Here is a 7,500-nt window from a genome sequence, read left to right as displayed (position 1 = left end):
CAAATAAAAGTGTGTGTGTGTGTGTGTGTGTGTGTGTGTGTGTGTGTGTGTGTGTGTGTGTGTGTTTGTGTCTCCTCCTTAACTCCAAAACTATGAAACCTAGCAACCTGAAACTTTACATGCATACGAAGGGAACTCCAAGGAAGTGCATGAATGAAAATTGGGTGTTTGAGTTCATTAAAAACACCACTTTTGAAGATAATCAACGGCCTTATTTGATTACACTGAACAACAAGAATTTTTTACTGGAGATGTGTAAAGTGATTTAGACTAATTTGGGTACGCTGATTTCAAAAATCATAACCGTTTTGCTGTATCACGTCAGGATTTTCAGTAACAGAAATATTCCCATTGCCTAGAAGTCAGGATTTCAATGAAATTTACAAAAATTCATTTATTCATTTATTTCATCATGAATGCTTCAAAATTATAGAAATTACAGAAAAACTCCACTAGAATGTAATTAAAAATGCTTTAGGCATTTGGCTTTGCGTTTGTGCTGCTCTGTGTCAGTTTCACGATGCAGGAACCAGCAGAAATCGCCCATCATGTTCGGGTTGTGCCGCCCTTGGTAACGCGTCTCCATGAGTGAAATCTCTTGGTGGAATCACTCGCCGTGCTCATCCGAGACTGCTCCCAAGTTGTAAGGGAAGAAGTTCAGGTGCTGGTGTGGGAAATGGATTTTCAGGGACATCCTGGAGCCAAGTTTCCTGAAGGACTCCAGCAGCTGCTGCACTATTTCTTCATAGTTGTCCGCGCGCTCGTTCCCCAAGAAGTTGTCCGTCACAGCTTTGAAGCTCCTCCACGCTGCTGGCTCTTTGGGGTTTAGAGTTGTCGGAAAAGTTTCGTCCTTCATAATCTGTCGGATTTGCGGTCCAACAAAGACACCAGCCTTGATCTTGGCCTCCGACAAGGTGTTGCCAAACTTTTCCTTGAGGTATAAAAACCCACGCCCATTCAGATCCATTGCCCATCCAAAACTTTTCATCAAGCCGAGCTTTATGTGGAGTGGTGGAAGGAAAACCTTGGCTGGGTCGACAAGGGCGACATGCTTCACGTTGTGTCGACCAGGTACATGCTCTTTTCGCTCTTCCCAATCTTTCTTCGTCCAGTGATTCTTGTCGTCTCTGCTATCCCAGAGACAAAGGAAGCACATGTATTTCGTGTAGCCTGACTGCAGCCCTAACAACAGCGCCACCACTTTCAAGTCTCCGCAGATGTGCCAGTTGAAGTCATTGTACTTGATGGAATCAAGCAGCTGCCGCATAGTCTCATAGGTCTCTGTCATGCCGAACGCGTGAGCCAGTGGGACTGATGGTTTCTCGTTGCCATTGTGGAGCAAAACAGCCTTCAAGCTGTTCTTCCCCGAGTGGATGAAGAGGCGCCAGTCTGCAGGATCGTGATCACACCCAAGTTCTTTCAACAGACCGTTGATGTCACTGCAGAATGTCATCGTGTCTTCCATCTCAAAGAACTCAGCCATGTCTCTGTGACGTGCTCTGAACAAGGATATCTTGGTGTTAGGTTCAAGTAGATTCCACTGCTGCAGCCTTGATCCAAGCAGCTCTGCCTTCGCCTTTGACAGCGAGAGATCTCTTACAAGATCATTTAAGTCTCCCTGGTTCAGAAGGTGTGATTCTTGAGTGTCGGGTTCAAAAGGTTCATCATCACCATCCTCTTCACCACTGATTACAGCTATGTTCTGATCAGCTGGAGGTGTTGGAACGGGGTTCTCGTCATCATGAGGCACAGGTTTACGAGCAGAGACGCAGTCAGCGTACTTGATGTGACCTTTATTCTTCTTGTTGAAGCCAGCGATGCTTGTGCAGCAGAAATAACAATCATCATGATGATTCTGCGGCTCACGCCATATCATGGGCACCGCAAATGGCATGCTCGCGCGCTTGCCCACCAACCACTGAGTCAAGGTTGTGTGACAGCTTGTGCAGCAGATGTGTGGTGCCCAGCTCTGTTCTTGGTCCCCCACCTTACACCCGAAGTAGTGAAAGTAGGCGGCCTTCATTTTCACTGCTGTAGATATACTTCGCTGTTGATCTTTTTTGGTATACCGACCACAGACATAACAGAAGTTGTCAGGATGATTGGTACAGGAACGCCTACTCATCTTTATCTGAAAGAAAGAAATATAACACAAGTTAACAACAATTGTACGAAATAGACATGTTAAAGACATGTAAATTTCATTGAAATCCTGACTTCTAGGCAATGGGAATATTTCTGTTCCTGAAAATCCTGACGTGATACAGCAAAACGGTTATGATTTTTGAAATCAGCGTACCCAAATTAGTCTTAATCACTTTACACATCTCCAGTAAAAAAAAAATTTTGAAATTTGTTGTTCAGTGTTATATCCTTTATCACGCGCATCCTCAGTCACCTAGCTCTCTTTGGGGTTTTCAGGCATATCCTGGGTTACCTTGCTGGGGTCTGAAGTTGCTATGTTTATTAGCCTGCTGAAGCATGCCTTGACTTGGAACAGGCTGCAACAATATCTTAACGATAAAGTTTTTTTTTTCACTTTCCTCACTCATATTATCGAATGCCTGTTCATCATAGCTACAAATTGCTGGATACATTGCAATGGTTATAAACGCCCGAGATGCAAGCGTTCATGGCTATATTTCATTTCCGTACATGCCATAACCTTGAGAATCTTTTAAACGAAGCCGAATTACAAAATTTCAGCTCCAGAATTAAACTTAGCAGCAGTTCCGACTGATAAAAAAGTGGTCATTTGTCCAATTCAGGTATTGCTCGGGTGTCTCTGGGAGTTGGTTAATACAATGGATCATTGCTTACCAAGCCAACCGTTCCTTTTCAACCGTTTCATTGCAGTGCCTCCTTAAATGCTTAAGCCACTTGGCGAGCGCTCTACAATATTCGCACTGTTACTGAATACTGTATATCGATCGACTTGGATAAAGTTTAGGAGCCACTCACGTGTGTTCTTAGCCACGTGTTGTTCTGTGGTGCAACAGGCAGTGGCTATCTTGCAGAAAATGAGAAATTTATTTTACATCACGTTTCTCCTTTTTGTACAATCTTCTATAATATGACCCATCACTTCGGCATCAAAAAATACAAATAAAACTTAAATGTTTCATTTTTGAAAGTTTATTCAACCGTTTCATGGAGTGCTTGGAGAAGCCGCTTAGCACGCATTATTCAAGCTTCAATGTCGATACCGCAATTTAATACTGGAGTTAGGATGGGAAAATAAATTATATGATCACAATTCGTAAAGAAATGTTTTCTGTTGTTATGACGTAATGAATCGCCACATCAAGGCAGGAAAGCCAAGAGGTATGCTCGTTAAAGCTGTCGAGCCTTGGTTTGAATCCCGAACCAGCTATAAACTGTCATCCTGGTGTTTCACAGGCAGGGTGATTCATTATTGTGTGTGTCATCTCTCGGACGGATGTTAAACTGGGCGTCACATTTGCTGAAATCCCTCTTCCTCCACCCCTCTCTCTCACCTTTCCCTCTCACACCTCTCTCCCTCTCACACCTCTCCCACTCTTACCACTTCCCTTCTCTCACCCCTCCCAACCTCACCCTCTCAACCCCACCCCTCTTCCTATTTCTGACCCCAACCTCTCTCTATCTATCCCACCCCTCCCCCCTCCTGCTGCTGCCTGCCCCACCCCTCCTCCTCTGTTGAGGAGACTGTAGCATGTACAAATCAGATTTGGAGTGAGCCGACTGGAGGGGTGCTTCCTAGCTCCCCCTTCCTCACTTACCATCCCTCCTCTCCTCTCCCTTCCCTTCCCTCCATCATCTCAGCCTCCCCTGCCTCCCCTCCTTCCTCTCTTGTCCTCTTCTCTTCCTCTTTCTCTCTCTCCCGCCCACCCCATCCTCCACTCTCCCCACTCTTCCTCCCCTCCATCCCTCTTTCTCCCCCTCACCCTAAAATACCCCATTCAGTGAAGCGACATGTTGTATTTGCGAGTACAATGTATTTGTATAAATATCTCGTGTATATTTTTACTATTCGTCATGTATTTCAGTCATTCCATTTGGTGTCGTTTTATGATCTTCGAGAAAACTTGTTTTAAGCTGCTAACTAACTGTGTCGCTCCCTGTGTTGGCATACATGACTGTTGTTATAATGTATTGAAAAGTTCAGTGCTGTATTAGTAAACGTCTGACAAGTTCTTTTAATCTATTGATAAGTTCAGTGCTGTGTTTGTGAATGTGTGACGAGTTGTTTTAATATATTGATCAGTTCAGTGCTGTGTGGTTGCTCTCACAGTCCAAATTATCATCTCCACCACCGAAGGTGAAGAAGTTATGTTTTCACCCCTTTCTGTTTGTTTGTTTCTGTCTGTTTGTCTGTGTACAGGATATCTCAAAAAGTTGTAGACGGATCCGGATGAAATTTGGTGGGCAGGTTGCGTATGCGACAAGGACGAAATGATGTGATTTTGGTGAAGATCCGGAACCTGATCCGACTACTAGAATATTTTAAGTGATTCTTCACCATTTTGAGAAAGGGCTAAACTAATATATCGCACGATATCTCAAAAAGTTGTGGATTGATTCGGATGAAACTCGGTGGACAGGTTGGGTACGTGAACACGCCTAATTGTTTCAATTTTGGTGAAGATTAAAATCTGGATCTGGATACGAGAATTATTTAATTTTTAAAGTGATTCTTCACCATTGAGAAATAGGGTCAATGCCGATATGTAGCATGATATTTCAAAAATGTATTGGGCCCAATATGTTCTTGTGGATCAGGCATTACGTGGCAGAGGTTTGCGCTCTCCTGAGTGCCCTTCTAGTTTCACCTGTAACCGTCCCATAAAATAGCTTCTTCGGAATGTTGCTGTTTAAGAAAGGCATTCGTACAATGTGGAATGGAGAATCATCTCGTTTATCAAATAATTTGGTGTGAAATTTATTATTATTGATGTTTAATTTTCATTCGAGTTATTATATATATATATATATATATATATATATATATATATATATATATATATATATATATATATATATATATATATATATATATATATATATATATATATATATGAACATATGTATCATCATGAAGCTGATCAAATACAAACCCATTACTAATTGATAGTAAATTATCAATGAATCTGAAGATGTTTCCACACCTTCATGCAGTTGTTACTTTATTTCTGCACAAATTCTGGACCCAATCAGACTCGTACATGTGCAGGAACAAATTTACAAAGAAAGGGGCTGGATGTGAACCCATAAGGAGCCGGATCTGAACCCATGGGTATCCCCACTGCCTGCTGAAGTATCTCATTGCCAAATGGAAAGAAACTGTTGCTTCGGAGAAACTGAATATTTCCTTTAAGTTTATTTTTTGAAAAAACTACATCAATATTGATTTTCCTTTTGAGACCAGTTTGCGCTTTTTTTTTTGACAGACTTTAATGTGTACTTTATTACCTCCAGCAAACGCTTTCTCTACCGCTCTGTCCAATACGGTCACGAGCTTGTCATGTGGAAAGTTTGTGTATCATGCAGAAAAATAACAAGTTGATAAACATTTAGTCTGACCTTTATTATTATTAATGTTCTGGATACTATCGATTTTAGGTTTGGAATTATCAATGATCCAGAATAAAACCTCGCCTTTTCATGGTAGTTTGTTTCAGCATTTATAAATTAGTTTCATCACCCCTGTAACTGTTTTCCTACCTGACTGTTTTCAAACTACAATCTCTACTTGTGATGATGAATCTCATCTTACAAGGGTTTTTTGTGCATTTTTGGGATCCAGTAAATGAATGGTAATTTATGATGTTTATCTGGAACTAACAGTCTTATCGCTTTTGAGTGATTCATATGGTGTTGCATCAAGTCTATTTTATTATCGATACTTATTTTGTTGGTCTTTGAAAGTCCAGTCTTGAACTCCAATTCTTCCAAAAGTGTTTGAATGTAGAATGATTTGCATACAAATACAATATTATTATTTGCTTTGTTAATTGGAATAATAGCATGTCATGTTTGAAGTGGTTTTAAATACTGTCTTGTCTCTGCATTTTTTAAAATTACTTTCAGATTATTGATTTGAACTTTTCTTTCCTACAACTATAAAACCATTGTGTTTATCAATTTGTTCTCTCATCCATTCCGTCAGTCCTATCATTGGAAGTTCCATTGCTTTATTCCAGTTAATCCTCTCATTTTCTCGATAATTTTGTCCTTTTGTAAGTAATGCACGTAATTTTCTCTTTCACTATTCTGAGATCACCTGTGATAATGTGTTCATGATGTGGATCTTTAAATATGGAATGGTCACAATTACAATGATTTGTGTTATTTAACCATTCCTCTATGTCTATAGATTGCACAGTTTCCATATAGTTGAAGATTTTTCCCCTAATTGCATGTCGTAAAGTGCACACAACCCTTGGTGGCTCTCTCTGTTGTATTGTTTCAGGAAGTTTACCCCACACTTCCTTCTGTTGTAGCATTTTCTCCATATTGATCATTTCCACCCCTTTGTTATCAAACATAATTTTGATGATGTCATTTTCTTCTCTACAATTAACTTATTTGGATTTCTCTTTGTAAATTTTATGGTCAATCATGTCCAGAATAATTGCTTCCATGTGTTGGATGGATTGGGCGTTCCTCTTGATCATCCTCTTCCATTAATCTGTTTACGATTTGCCAAAGTTCTTTCAGTTGTTGATTTTTTCAAGTATTTATTTTTAAAGTGAGCAAGTGCACGCACGCATGCACGCACAAATATGTCCCAAATGCTGCCCTCTGGTGGATCTGAAAGCATTTCTGCATAATTGGTGATTCATTTGGAGTGTGTTTTTGAGTTTGGAGGAGCAGTCAATAGAGGAAAACATTTTTGGGTTGGCTCAGGTTGGAAAACATTCCAACCTGAGCACCTGGAGTTTGATGTTGGCACCCCATGTTGAAGGCCATATACAGTGTCAGTTTGTGTCACAATATCTTCAATTCCACATAAGAGTATGCTGGTGTCCCCTAATGGCCTTATCCCATGTGTGATATGTATCAAAGCTGATCCTCCATATGGCTCATAAAGACTGGTGAAAGGATGCTTCATCTGAGACATCATTCAAAGGCAATGTCGATGAACAACATGGGGTTGGGGTGTGGGGGGGAGGGGAGGATAGGAAGAATACTAAATGATGCTCCAACAAGCCATCAAAAGTGCCAACAGTTAAATGTACAGGGATGCACATTAACAGGGTGAGAATAAAATAAATAAATGAAGACAAACTTAAAACTCCTAGTTGACTAGGAGTCAACACGCTTTAAATGGTCAATCAGAGCCATAACCAGCTCTTACTTTTCAGCAGGCATCTGATCGTACCGTCTCCCCATCACCATGAGCACATCAAAGGCTGATTTCTGGTCCGTTGAAGGCTGAATATCAGCATCTCGCAGGGAAACTTTGACGTACTTGGCACCAAAATCTTTCAATACGAACAGCGGTGTACAACTTTCGAC

At 40.8% G+C, this 7,500-nt stretch overlaps 1 protein-coding gene across 1 annotated transcript in view; it reads right to left on the bottom strand.

The window, feature by feature from the left end:
• The window catches only part of LOC147008869 (metabotropic glutamate receptor 8-like), a 579,707-nt gene that overhangs the window by 178,357 nt on the left and 393,850 nt on the right, over positions 1-7,500 (bottom strand). The window lies entirely within an intron of this gene.

The sequence above is a fragment of the Eptatretus burgeri genome, chromosome 18, assembly GCF_056783735.1.
Source record: "Eptatretus burgeri isolate ZD-2024b chromosome 18, Ebu_testis_v1, whole genome shotgun sequence".
NCBI lineage: Eukaryota > Metazoa > Chordata > Myxini > Myxiniformes > Myxinidae > Eptatretus > Eptatretus burgeri.
Note: the sequence above shows the minus strand (reverse complement) of the source record. Positions and strands in the feature narration are given on the sequence as shown.